Genomic DNA, 14424 nt, shown 5'->3' on the forward strand with positions numbered 1-14424 from the left:
GGCCCTCCCACTGTCTAGACCGCCACCACGCTGCTGCGTGTCGTGTGCAAACGGCCGTCTGGGCTCCAGTTGCGTTGCGGCAGTCCCCTGCTGACCCCCCCGGTCCATGATCACAGGGATCTCAAGCTCCTCTGTCCTCCGGTGCCTTCAGTCCTGCTCTCTTCACAGCACCTCTCACCTCCCTTGGCCTCCCAGCCGTCACCGGCACAATGTTCCCGCCTGGTTGATGCAGATCTCAGTCCCATGCGACCAGAGCCGGGGTCAGCCGCAACTCTCCACTGTTCGCCGCCCACACAGCGCCGCCGTACCTTACTTTCAGGATGCACCGCAAGCTCTCACCACAGTGCCAGCGGCTCCTCCATGGCCGAGAGTTCTCACGCCTCGCGCTCTGCACTGGTGGGCGCCATTTTGTCCCCGTGGTCCGTTCGGCCCAAGTCGTTCAGTGGCGGCGAATCGATGCCTCCCGGGGAGCCCTCGTGTCGCTGCTGCTCTCTCCTTCTTCACACTGTTTTCCACCGCCGTTTGGTGTCCTCAGCTAAGCGGATGATGCCGGATTTTGGGTGAATACAAAGTGACAGCTTGCGCAGCTCGTCTAATGTGCGGCAATCTTTCTCGGCTGCAAGCCACGCCCCCCTCACCCCCCCTCACACCCCGATTTCAGCATTATTTCTGATACGGGACAGGAAAGGTACCAAAGCAAGCATAAATAAAAGAGAGGATAAAGGACAACCCTGATGGACACCACGACCTAACGGAATGTAACTAAAGATCTTCCTATTGACTAAAACTGATGCTATGGGGGATTGATAAAGAAAGGAAATGAACGAAATAAAATAGGGACCTAACTCATGCCAGGCTAGTGATTTGAGCAAGAAGGACCAGTCAAAGCAATCAAATGCTTTCTCAGCATCAATAGACATTGCTGCCAGAGGATGTGAAAGAGACGATGCCTTGTTTAAAACATTAAAAATAATCTAGAATTATCAGAGTTAAATCTACCTTTAATAAAACCTGACTGCTCCTTACCAATCATTGAAGGAAGGGTTCAAGGCATAAAGCTAGTAATTTGGCGAAGATTTTGTAATCCACGTTGACTAACGAAAAAGGACTGTAGTTTTTACAAAGAGCTGGATCTTTACCTTCCTTATGGATAAGACAAATAGTAGCCTCTTGGAAGGAGCCCTCAGTGAAACCAGACACAGAGAAAAATGGAAAGAGTTGTAATAGTCTAGGAAGAAGAAAATTAAAGAAGTGAAGAAAAAATTTGACTGTGAAGCCATCCGGACCAGGGAATGTGTTCTTCTTAAAAGATTGAAGTCCACAAAGTATCTCTGATAAGGAAATGTCAGCTTCTAAGGATGAGAAGCCTCTAAAGCTGTGGAACTCACAGTACGGCCCGGCATGCCTTCCTTGGCTGCCCGCGGGCTTTGCAAGTAATGCACCCATGGCCCCCTAGAGAGAGAGAGAGAGAGAGAGGGAGAGAGAGTGGCGAGAGAGAGAGTGCAGAGAGAGAGAGTGGAGAGAGCGAGTGGTGGGAGAGGGATTGGAGAGAGAGAGAGAGAGAGTGGAGAGAGGTACTGGAGAGAGGAAGTGGAGTGGGGGGTGGAGAGAGTGGAGAGAAAGAGAGGAGAGAGCCAGTGGCGAAAGAGAGACAGTGGAGAGAGAGAGAGAGAGACAGTGGAGAGAGAGAGAGAGAGACGGTTGGGAGAGAGTGGAAAGAGAGAAGAGAGAGAGATTGACTGGCTGAGAGAGAGAATGAGAGAGAGACTGACTGACAGAGAGACTGACTGACAGAGAGAGACTGACTGGGAGAGAGAGAGAGGGAGACTGACAGAGAGAGACTGACTAAGAGAGAGAGAGACTGACAGAGAGATAGAGACTGTCAGAGAGAGCGACTGACAGAGAGAGAGAGATTGACTGGGAGAGAGACTGACTTAGAGAGTGACTGACAGAGAGAGACTGACTGACAGAGAGAGACTGACTGAGAGAGAAAGATTGACTGACAGAGAGAGACAGACTAAGAGAGAGAGAGACTGACAGAGAGATAGAGACTGTCAGAGAGAGAGACTGACAGAGAGAGAGAGACTGACTGAGATTAACTGACTGAGAGAGAGCCTAACTGACTGAGACTGACTGAGAGAGACACTGACTGACTGACTGAGAGAGAGAGAGACTGGCTGACTGAATGACAGAGAGAGAAGAGACTGACTGAGGGAGACTGACTGACAGAGAGAGATAGACTGACTGACTGACAGAGAGAGAGACTGACTGATGAGAGAGAGAGAGAGACTGACTGACAGAGAGAAAGAGACTGTAATGGAATTGGGGTCAAGGTGTGTATTAAGCTATGCAATACCTCTTAAGATTGCTATTGTCTGCTAATAAAAATGTATTATCAAAATGTGCTCTTTGTAGTTACATCTGCTTTTGAAACACAGCATTGTTGCATTGTCTAATGTTTTGAAACAGGTTTGATTTTTTTTCTGTAGCCCCGCCCCCCACTGACCCTGACCCCACCTCTACAGGTGCGGCCTTTGGGTACAAACCACATTGTAATTTTGGCCCCCGACAGAAGGTTTGTGAGTACCCATGCTCTAAAGGATTGATGTTGTTTAAGAATAGATTTTTTTTTATTAGATACTAAATCAATAATACGACCTCGAGTAGAAGCTTTAAAGGTATCCCATGGTAATTGTGGAGAGATATTAGGGTATGCGCGATTTCCAAAAAATTCCTCGGAAAAAGCCAAAAAAGAAGAAGAGAAGGTAGGGTTGAGTAAAGGGAAGTTATTGAACCTCCATTTATTGAACTTGGAATGCACCGGATTTAATCAAAATTTAAAATGACAGGGGCATGATCAGAAATCACAATTGGTTCAATAGAAGAACCAATGAGATTTTGGGAGAGGAATTTAGAGACAAAGATATGATCCAATCTGGATGGGGATCCATGTGGAGGGGAGAAAAAGGAAAATTCTTTACTAGAAGGATTGAAGAATCTCCATGAGTCCACCAAAAAGACTTCGAGATATAAAGGAATGAAATTGTTTGAGCATTGTTTGGGGAAGATACTTAACTGGGGATTGACAATCAATAAAGGGGTCCATTACTTGATTACAGTCACCGCCCAAAATAAAAACGTTATCAGCATGTTGCACATATTTTTGGGAAATGTTAGGCCAAAAGAAATTATCAACCTGGGTAGGACCATAAATATTACAAATAGTTAAGGGGGTGTCATTAGCTATTAACTTAACAAAAAGCCATCTGCCTTCCGAATAAAATTCTTGAGAAACAGTTACCAAATTTAAGTTCTTGTGACAAAGAAAAACAACACAATTTTTCTTATTTAAGAAAGAAGAGACAAAAACAGAACCCACCCAACCTCAATTAAGTTTCAAAGCTTCAAGTTCAGAAAGGTTAGTTTCTTGGAGCAGAACGAGGTCAAAATTGTTTGCCAAATTAGATGAAATTCTCGACCTCTTTATAGAGTTAATTACTCCTTTAACATTCCGAAAAATAAGTCTGAATGGAACTACAAATAGAAATGTATACACAAAGTCGGTCTTTTAATACAGAATATACAGCAGACAGTACGACATTGAAAAAGATAACCGAAAGAAAAGTGAGGTCAATGGGAAGGAAAGAGAAGATCAGAAAAGAGAGACAGTACATGTCAAGCAATGACAACTGTAGAAACATACCCAATAAGGATGAACACGGGGGAAGAGTCAATGACAGCACGGGGTAAGACTGCACAGCAAAGGAAACACGTCGACAAACGGAACATAAGATAAATGACTAGATAAAACACCAAGGAACCTGAAAAAGAAGAAGGTTACTCAGTAACCGCGAAGAGCACAATAATCATAAAAGAATGAGCATGAGACAGCAAATGAAAAATAACACCAAGAGCTAAGATAATATGCAGGAGGAACCATACAACAGAGAAAACAGTCATCTCAACAAGGAAGCAAAAGTCTCCATGGAGCTGGAAGAATGAAAACTAAGAAATTCTCACAGGTCTGCAGGAGCAGTGAAGGAGGAAGTTTTATTCAGAAATGTCACTTTGAAGAGACAAGGATGGAATAGTCCAAAGCGGGCACCCAAAGAGCGTAATTGAGGAAGAAGATCCAGTAACTCCTCCCGCCTGGCTGCTGTAGCTCTTGAGACATCCTGTGAGATCAACATTTTATTTCCCTGCCATAAAAGTTGCCTTTTAGATTTGCTGCACTGAGGATTTTCAGTAAATTCCAGAAAAAATATGACACCTCTGGGCTTGGGTGACAAGGAAGATGAAAGAGAGCATAGACGTAACGATGAGCTCTCTGAATATTCAAGCATGTGGAGGAAGGTAGGCCCACCAGCTGAGGCGTGCAAGGAAGATGAAAGAGAGCATGGACTTAGGCGATGAGCTCTCTGAATATTCAAGCATTTGGAGGAAGGTAGGCCTACCAGCTGAGGCAAAAAAGAAGTAAAAAAATAAATAGTATCCATTCCCTCAAATCCTTCCTGAAGGCCATAGAGGCCAGATTATTTCTTCTATTTCTGTTTTCTAAATCTTCAGACTGAGCCTTCAATGCTGCCACCTCTTTCTCCAAGGCTGCAATTTTTAAAGACTCGTCTTGCACATCACTGACACGTTGTTCAAGGTCCATGACTCTGGTTTCCATTAGTCACTGTTTGTCATCCAAGTTCTAAATGTGCATATTGGTTACTTCCAGGAATGGACGGAGCGCACAGATTTCCTCAAGCCTCAGGTCAAGATAAATAGGAGAAGAGGATTTCACAGGAGAGGGAGGGTTCTGTATGACTTCCTTGTGGGTAGACGAGGTTGCAGCCGGACCAATTTTAGTAGAAGAAGCGGATTAGGATGACATGTTGATTGTAGATGAAGTAAACCCCGATTGACAGCTGGCAGATTTGAAAAATGATGACAGGTTTTGAGAAGAGGAGGCTGCGTGAAGAGGAGATGCCTTGAGTTTCTTCAGCCTGCCCAAAAAGTGTGCAGGGAAGACTTCCCAGAAAATAGAAAAGAAAAGAAGGACCGGTCAGGAAAACTTCCGACTGCTTCTAGTACTGAAAAATAGAGCGTCGCAGAAGAATTAAGAGGAAAAATTACCTCAGCGTGATGAGCCTCAAATAAGCAATACAGAGAACAGCAGAGAAGCCAAAGGCATGCACGGCATCAGGAGGAATTCATGGATGCAGCAGAACAAGTCAACAAACCTCCTGGAGAAGAACAGCAAAGAATGCAGGAGAAAAAATTACTTTCTCAGACATAAGCCAAAAGTATCTGAAATGGCCACTGCAAAGAGGAAAAAACAGAGACCTAACAATGGTCTCAAAAGGAACCAAAAAGTCAGTTCACTATATAGGATAGCTTACCCTGCCTTCCAACTCTCATAATGACCGCTTGTGCGTTAAAATGATCAAAGGAAAGGCTCCAGTCTGCTCCGTTTGTAGGCCGATGCGAGGAGCTCCCGAGCTAGGTGGCCATCTTGTTCGGCGGCTGCGGTCGCTCCCCCAGCTAAAGGAGTTTTTAATTCAGATTAGGGTCTAGAGTAAGAGCACAAGCCAAATATTAGGTAGTCACAACACACTACTGTTTTCCCCCATCTTCTGATTAAATTAGCTTACTCTTTAGGCTACCATTTCACTTCTTGCTTACAGATTGCAGAAAGGCAGCATTGGAGCTACTGCGACTATCTACTGATATAAATGACTCCACAGCTCCTTCAACCCACAGAGGACTGGTTGGGTTAAACCCTCAGTATTGAATTGAGGTAGCAAGATGTTTAACCAGTGTTATGGTGGCATTAACCTCATTATGGTGGTTCTCTAGACTGTCCACAAAGCTGATGCAAGAAATGTACAGTCCCTTGCCCTTTAGTTTTCCCACTCCTGAAAATTATTTTAAAATCTGTGCTCTTAGCCTTTTTAAGTGCTCTCCTCTTTTGATGTGTGAGGTTCAAAAGTGCCACCACACACTCTTCAAAACAGCCACACAAGTCAGATGTGGCCACAGTGCTCTTGGGCTGGAAGGGAGAGGTATTAGCAGCCTTGGAGACAGATGGAATGTTGGGCAGAGGTAAACAAAACAGACAGCTGAGGGTAGACAGATTTTTTAAATATATGGCAATTTCAGAATGGACAAGACAAGAGAAAATGTTACCACGCAGACAAGGGACTTTAGAGTCTCACCTTTGTAGCATACTAAAAGAGCATGCATGAAAAAGGAAAAGTGAGCTGGTCAGGGACATCTACGAGGAAGGAAAATCAAACTAAACAACGATGCTGCAGGAAGGTAATGACACAGCAGCGTCAAAAAAGATGACAGTTTTGTTGTAGCATGTCTGCCTTGATTCTGTTAATATTGACATGCTGAGCCAGTGGCTAGTCAGAAGAAACTCAACATTATAAGACTGGCCGAAGGGGGTCATGGAGGGTTTGTCAGAGTGAAACATCTGGCTAAAAACAAAAAAAAATGTCCTTCACAGTATAACCTGCAATTCCTGCACCTTAGTGGTGGGGGATTACTTGGTTTCTGATAATTCTACATCTGCTGGCTATGCCTTCAGAAATTTTAGCCAATTTTTACAATGCCGGTGACTCATGCATCACAGGGGTATCAGCCTTATAGTGTCAGGTTAGCGCATTAAGGTCAGGCTCTCCAACACAGATTGTTCTTGTCTGGGTATGCAGTGCCAGGCATGGCATTTAGTTGTCTACCTGCCTGAGTAGGCCTTGCCTCAAAAGGATTAGATGTTCTTTGTATACCTGGAAGGAGCATATTTCCAAATACTTATCTGGGAGAAACCCTGATAGTTTTGTTATATTTATGGAAGAAGTTTGTCTTATCAAGTCAGAACCCAACATTTAACACAAGTTCAGCAACAAAGAGCCTGATTTCTGTGTTTGTGATGCACGGAACGCGGTCTGCCACGGAGGTGGATGATTTTATCTCTGCCATTCTTACAGACTGCTGTCCCTCAGACTTCAATATGACCACCAGCCCAGGACTCATGTCTGTGCATTGAAAGAAACCACCAAACCAGGAGTTCTTCTCAAAGTACAATGTACTGGTTTTACCAGCTGTGAACCAAACTTTGTACAGTTTTGTGTTGTTCAGAAACAAACTGCCAAAGCAGGAGTTTATTTCTCAAAAGGAAAACACACTATTTACCCCCATACCCAGGGAGTGTTCTCTCGGGGTGAGAGGTCATTACTGTATTTTCTTTGTTCATCACCTCCTGGTTTTTCCTGGTAGGGAAAAAAAAGATTCTGAACTGCGTTCCCTAAATAAGGCGGGTGATGTAATGTCCTTCCTCTGTCGGCTCCTACTTTTTCGGGCTGTCGGAGGACGTTTTCCATCGACAAAGCCAACAAGGCTTCATTGACATAAAGTTTAAGGTCTCCATGTTTTTAAATAGGCTGGTGGATCGAGGGTTTGGTGGGCAAAATGCTCCCTGTGCACCGACCTCTAAATTGGGACCAATGTTCCTTTACCAATGCTCCAAACCTATAGATGTCTCTGCTCATTTAGTCCTATTGGTTGAACTAGAGATCAGGCAAATTTAGAGCAAACTCTTCATTATGTTTAATAAAGTCGTAATCTCCTATCAAAGAGGTGCGCCTGTGTTTGCTACTCGTTGCTGTCTTTGCTCTCCCCACATTGTTTAACAAGTGATAACAGACTGTTTGAAGTGTTGCGCAGGGCCCTATATGAACACCACTGAATGTATTAGGACAAATAGATTAACATTTTCTGTGGCTTCCTCAAACCATAAAGTAATAAGGAAAACATTAATTTACTACTTCAGGCAAGTGTTTATGTCGGAACCAAATACTGTGAGTAATTACTGAAGTGAGACTGTAGCTCTGGAGTAGAGCTGTTTATGATGTGAAAGCTAATACCAAGAGCCACTGATAAAGTGGCCACAAGGGATGCATAAGAAGTTGGTCTTGAGAATGATCCAGCGTGCATAGTCTAGCCAAATAATCTATATGCAGTCTCAAGCACTATCTTCCTCAAAAGTGTCTTCTGATTCAAGTAGATTAGAATTTAGCTCTCAGTTTTAGATTTCTGACATGATTTCTTTCCTGGGAGATGTCCTCCAGACATTATCATTGTCGATGCATCCATTCTCTTCTATGGCTGATGATAAAAGCTTCTTACTGACGTACTAGCTTTATTCCGTATGAGCCTTTCTACACCTCGAAGATTCTTCTGACCTCTAGAAAGGTCTCAACCAGATCTCATTAAAGTTTAAATGTTTATGTTTTTTTTTCTTTAATCTTTAAAGATGACAAAAAGCACCAGTGGGGTATACTGCATGTCTCTCAACATTGAAATTGTGTGTATGTAGTGAATTTTTATAGAGTGGAACACACACCCAAAGGTTTAAAGGTTCTGTAAAAGCAGTGGATAAACCACAGGTACCACAATTATTTTAAAGAAACAGGCAAGTATAATGTATAGGTATAGGTAGAGTTGCTCACCTTAATTTTATGAGGTTGGGATCTAGGTGGATTGCCTGTGAGAGGTAATTCCAGTGCACTGCCACCGCCACACGAAAAACCTCACCTAACTATTGGACCTTTAAAGGTTGGCACTGCCAGAAAGGTGCAAACAAACAGAACTAAATTCAATCAATCAATCAATCAACAAATTTATTAAGCGTGCTACTCACCCGGAAGGGTCTCAAGGCGCTGAGGGGGGGAGGTGCGGGGGATGTGATGAGTTACTGTTCAAAAAGCCATGTCTCGAGGAGTTTTCTGAAGGTCAGGAGGTCCTGGGTCTTGCGTAGTTTGGTGGGGAGGGAGTTCCAGGTCTTGGAGGCAAGGTAGGAGAAGGATCTCCCTCCGGAGGTGGTGCGACGGATGCGGGGGACAGTGGCGATGGCGAGGTCAGCCGAACGGAGGAGACGAGTGGGTGTGTGGAAGTTCAATTTTGTCAAGGATATTACTGCTTGAACTGATTAGACAGTGATGTTGGTCAGAGGTTATGCCAGAGGCCCGTACATGGCTTTGAACACAATCTGCTGATTTATGGCAGCCGGTGAAGACTGGCTAGTGCAGGAGAAATGTGATCACATCTACATAACTTCTGAATTATTCTGTCTACAGTATTCTGAACAAGCACAAGTAGATGGACAGAGGACTCAGGGTGATCTAAGCATAGTGCATAACAATAATTGATCCTAGATGGTATGATTCTATTCTTGATAGAAATTTTTGACTGGGAGTAAGACAAGATGAACATTTTCTTTAATGATCACACATCGTAAATGTATGACCTGGCCATCAGATTAATATCTGCTCTCATGGTCAAGCTAGAATCTAACTTCACAACCAGATTGATCATGCAGCTCATCTGGTTTGGATGCTGATCGAGGGAGCAAGGCCAAAAAGTGTTTCTGAAAACACAATGATCATAGCAATTGTGACTGTTAATAAACAAACTCTGCATACCTCTGCCATCTAGTGTTGGGCTTGGACATTACAGTTTGCTTTTCTTCGAAGTTGTGGCAGGTAATAAGATATGCTGTGAGTTCTCCCTTAGTTCACAGTGTGCATAAGCAGCGACTCAACCTTAGGTGTTTTTTTTTTCATCAACTGGTTTGGACATGTCCAGAAAGGACTCTGAAATGTGCGCATATACTCTGAGCTGTGTGGTTGGGTCCACTGTTCTACTCTTCGAGGCTAAAGACTCAGAAGACAGTCACCATGCTGTTGGTGCTGACAGGAATGTTTTTTCTTTCTAATGAACCACCCAGCCCTCTCAACCAACCACAGCTGTCTCGTCGCGCCTCAATGTCCTGCAGTGTAGTTCATAGGACCACCCAGGACCTGCGCATTTTGGATGACCTAAACTGAGGGCTTGGTGTGCAGACAGACTCTGGACACCCCCATAGGATGAGTCAGCCATTAGACCAGCTAGCTTTACAGTGCCACTACCACCCTCTTGTATTCTACAGTGGTGTAGGTCGTTTCTGGCAACCACTGAACATGACAACCCTGATTCCTCAGGTATCGCAGAAACAATATGGTATCTTTCGCTCAGTCACTCGTGCTTGCTTTTCTCAGAATACACATAGAATGACGATTGGAACGGTTTCAATAATTATTTATTGATCAAGCGTCAGTCTAGTATGAAACATATTAGCTGCAACAATCAAAAGACAGGAGCAGACCAATGTAATTGCTAGGACCAATATCCTAAAAATTAGATACATTTCTACCATAGTGCTAATAAGATGAATAAAAACATATTATATAAAACAATAATATTGGTGTACTCCTACAATGCGTAGCCTACCTAACTTTGCCTAGCCTAGGTGTGTGGGTGAAACCTGTGTATGTAAATGTCAGGATAGATTCTAATGGCCCAAGAATCCCCCGGGGAAGTACTAACCCCTCACCAGATGATTCTGAATGAAGGACCCCGTCTCAGCGCCGAGGATGGCACCCAGCAAGGCATGTCAGGACTCTGCCCGTCAAAGGATCAGCCCGCAGAGTCTCAGTCCAGCCTGGAAAGAATTCTCCTCTCTGTTCTGTGAGGGGGAGTGAGGGTCTTTTATACTAAAGTGGTCACTCCAGGGTTTTTCCAGAGTCGATATGTTTTTAAAACATTCATTAATCCTTTGATAATCCTTTTCGAAACAAAAACACTTATGCACAGCTGGCTGTTGGTCATGGTTGAAAAAAGTAGTGACCCTTATACAGAATAAATCTACTGTACCTGAAGACATGCTTATGTACGTCAGGTACAGGGATTAAGATAGGATACCGAGAGCCTGGTTGTCGAAGAGACAGAAGTAAGCTGCTAGGTAAAAAGTCACCTGTGTTAGACCCTTATTTCGTGTGGATGGGACACAATGTATGTAATTGGTATGTACATGATGGGACTACTCTAAAGAACATTACAGTCCCATAATTGGACATTCCCCAAACATGTTGGAGCACCTTAGGTTTATCAGGGTATTACTTTGGAGAAAGCTTTGTGGAAGGAGGTGATCCCCAAAGTACAATGTTAAAATCCCTTGTTTGGACCAGCACAGTGTTTGTAACCTCTGCAGCTCCCCTAACCGCAGTGACGCCTTCAAATCCTGCTATGCCTTTTGCTGCACAAAGACTGAGTTATCTAAGGGAAGGGCATTGTGCATACAGGTAGATAGATGCTTCAGCAACCTTCCTCCGAAATATCTTCTGGGAACATGACACTTTCAACATAGGGGAGAAAGAAGCCGGTCCTTTCAGAGTCCCACTGGTTCAACAAATGCCTAGTCAGGAGACGCTTTTGTCAAGCGCTTCTGAAGAAGAGGACCGCAAATGACCTCCTCAGTGCCACAACCAGAAGGTCCTCAAATAAAGAAGTCTCCCTGGGGCATGAGTATGACATAACATTGCACCCTGAAATTCCCACAAGCTGAGGAAGAGTACAGTTCTAGCAGGATTGGGTGGTCCTTCTTACTAATCCAGAGTTCTAGCCCAAGGTAGGTTCACCTTCTTACATCAACCAGACAATTAGTCTGCCCATTTTCTTTCCACAACTAAATTCCATAGCAGAAAGGGCGTTGCTCACCTTGGATGTCATCTGGGTGCTTATGTGCTATATTCAGAGGATTAAGGGGATGATTTAATTCCTGGCAGATTGCTCGTTGTTCCACCAGAGTGATGGAGTAAATTACGCCTGCTGGCGGTCATTTATAAAGTGTTGCCAGGAGCCACTGTCACAGCATTTCCTGTCAATGCATTTCACTGTTTAGTGCAGGGCTCGTCAACATGTGGAACCTTGCACCAAACAGTTTTCTTCTTTATTTTCAAAAAGAAAATCCTGAAACTGTATTTTCTTAATGAAAATAAAAAAGACAATGCTTTCCTCATCATGGGAGTCCTCTCTCATGGCAAGGGGTGCATTTAGCAGTTTTCATTGGCCCTTACCGCCAGGGTTTTCCTGGCAGTAATGGGTAATGAAAACTGACCTGTAATTCCCCCCATCTAAATTAGGTATGTAGACTTAAAGGTTTATCTCCGACGGCCCTTGCTCCACAGGACCATTGGAGGGGTTTAATCCCTGCAGAGATGGGGTAGTCTCTGCCGTGATTAAACCCATGGTCTGCCCGCATTTTAATCGGCAGGTGGACCCTTATCTTGTCAATGTTACAACAGAGTATGTATACCACCAAGATATAAATCGGCCCCTAAATGTTTCTGCGAACCCAACTCTTTATAGCTTTTGTTAAACTCTACAAATGTCAGCCCATTTCCAAAGCAGGCGTCACAAGGCAGATTGTCAATTGTATCCAAACTTGCTTTGGTAATGCTAAAAGTGTACTCACTTAACCTAGCCGGCAACACTTTCTCTCACAAAAGGAGCAACAATGGCTTTCTGGTGTAACAATCCATTGGCAGATATCTGCTAGGCATCTACCTATTATACACCGCACTTATTTTATTCTTGGCCAACACATATTGAGAAAATTGTTCGAAACATTTGCATCATCTGCCTGCTAGCCACTGTTTTAGGAGGAAACTGATTTACAGTTGATGCAGAGCATGTGTATCTATAGCTGCACATTATGCGAATGAAAATGTTGCTTACCCTGTAAGCATCTGTACATAGAATGATGTAGATGTACATGTGAGGTCAGATCAATCTATGGTCGATCACTTGAGAAATCTCTAATAACCACAAATTATGGAGTCAAAGCAGAATAAACACACCCGATTTGGGTGGTAAAGAAAGCCCTCACACACCGACCTAGTCAGTGTCATGCTTCATCATCGGGCCCCACCAAAGAGGCCCCCACCGAATTTCCAGAACCAATATAGGCAGCCTTTTTTAGAGAGCGGCAGGAGAGGCAGAGGGAAGAGGAGAGGCAACAACCGAGTATCCTGGGAGGAGGACGACTCTGTAGCGAATCACACTCGCAGCAACCAACAACCAGGAACGAGCGGGATGTGAGCCTAGTGACCAACCTCTCTACTAAAGAACTAACACCCACTGAAATCCAGGTACTTGAGAAAGGTTTGGGATTCGTTCCCAAAGCCAGACCTGACAAGTTCAAGCTTCACTGTGAACTTGCCGGCTTTTTTCGGAAGCTTAAACTGAAAGCTTTTTTTGAAGGGAAGGATGATCCAAACGAGGCAATAAGAAACGGTGATACAGGTCTGAGACCCAGTTCGACCTTCACCCCCCCTCCATACACTACACCTGCAGCGATCATTACCTTCGAGCAGGCTGTATTCAAAGACCTAGAGTCCTGTGAAAACCCCACAGCATTCGGTAACTTCAGCACAGCTGAATATCAAGCACTGCAACAACTGCAAAATGACAGCTCAATCACTATCAAGCCGGCCGACAAAGGCGGAGGTATCGTCATCCAAGACACTATCGGCTATGAAAGAACGTGTAATCAACTACTTGGGGACACCCGCAACTATACCCCACTAACAACAGACCCTACTGCAGCTCTCACCAGTAAAATCACGACCCTTGTCCAACAGGCAGAGGAAGAAGGACATGTGTCTAAAAATGAAGCTGCATTTCTAAGAAACACCAATAGTGTTATACCATATTTCTACACTTTACCGAAAATGCACAAAAACAGACTGCCGCCACCAGGCCGCCCCATTGTCTCGGGGATAGGATCTCTCCTTGAGCCCCTATCCCAATTTTGTGACTATTTTCTCAAACCATTGGTCCAATCCACTCCGACTTATCTTAAAGACACTAAAAGCCTCTTACGCTTACTATCGGATGTAACCTTCCCTGAAAACTCAGTTACTCTTGTTACTCTGGACGTTGAAAGTCTGTACACGAGTATCCCACAGGACGACACAATTAGAGTCCTGGCAGAATCATTAGACTCCATCGAATGGGATCATCAAACACCCAAAGCCTTCATCATTGAGTGTGCCACCATTGCCCTAAAAGAAAACTTTTTTTCTTTCAAAGACAGGCTCTTTCTCCAGTGCTCGGGCATTTCCATGGGCAGTATTTTTGCTCCCAGTGTGGCGGGGTTGTACGTAGCTGATTTTGAGGCTAAATACATCCTACCGACCACTCAATCATTTTCGTCATCTATGCTCCTGTGGAAGCGCTACATAGATGACATCTTACTACTATGGACTGGTAATGACACGGATCTAGAACTCTTCCTAGTATGGATCAATACTCTAGACCCCAATCTGCGGTTCACAAACACAAAGAGCAGATCGGAGATAGTCTTCCTCGATGTGGTAATCTCTGTACATGGAGCGGGACTCAGAACTAAGACCCATCATAAACCCACTGCAAAAAACAACCTCTTGGAGTTTAGCAGCTTCCACCCCCGCCCGCTGAAGGAGAATCTCCCTTACGGGCAGTACCTCAGACTGAGGCGCAACTGCAGCACACTTTCGGACTTCAAAGAACAGT

The 14424-nt window shown here is 44.1% G+C and overlaps 1 protein-coding gene across 6 annotated transcripts in view; it reads left to right on the plus strand.

The window, feature by feature from the left end:
• NDRG4 (NDRG family member 4) overlaps window positions 1-14424 on the plus strand; it is an 898768-nt gene that overhangs the window by 861883 nt on the left and 22461 nt on the right. The gene's annotated exons all lie outside the window — the stretch shown is intronic.

Source organism: Lissotriton helveticus, chromosome 12, assembly GCF_964261635.1.
Source record: "Lissotriton helveticus chromosome 12, aLisHel1.1, whole genome shotgun sequence".
NCBI classification, from domain to species: Eukaryota; Metazoa; Chordata; class Amphibia; order Caudata; family Salamandridae; genus Lissotriton; species Lissotriton helveticus.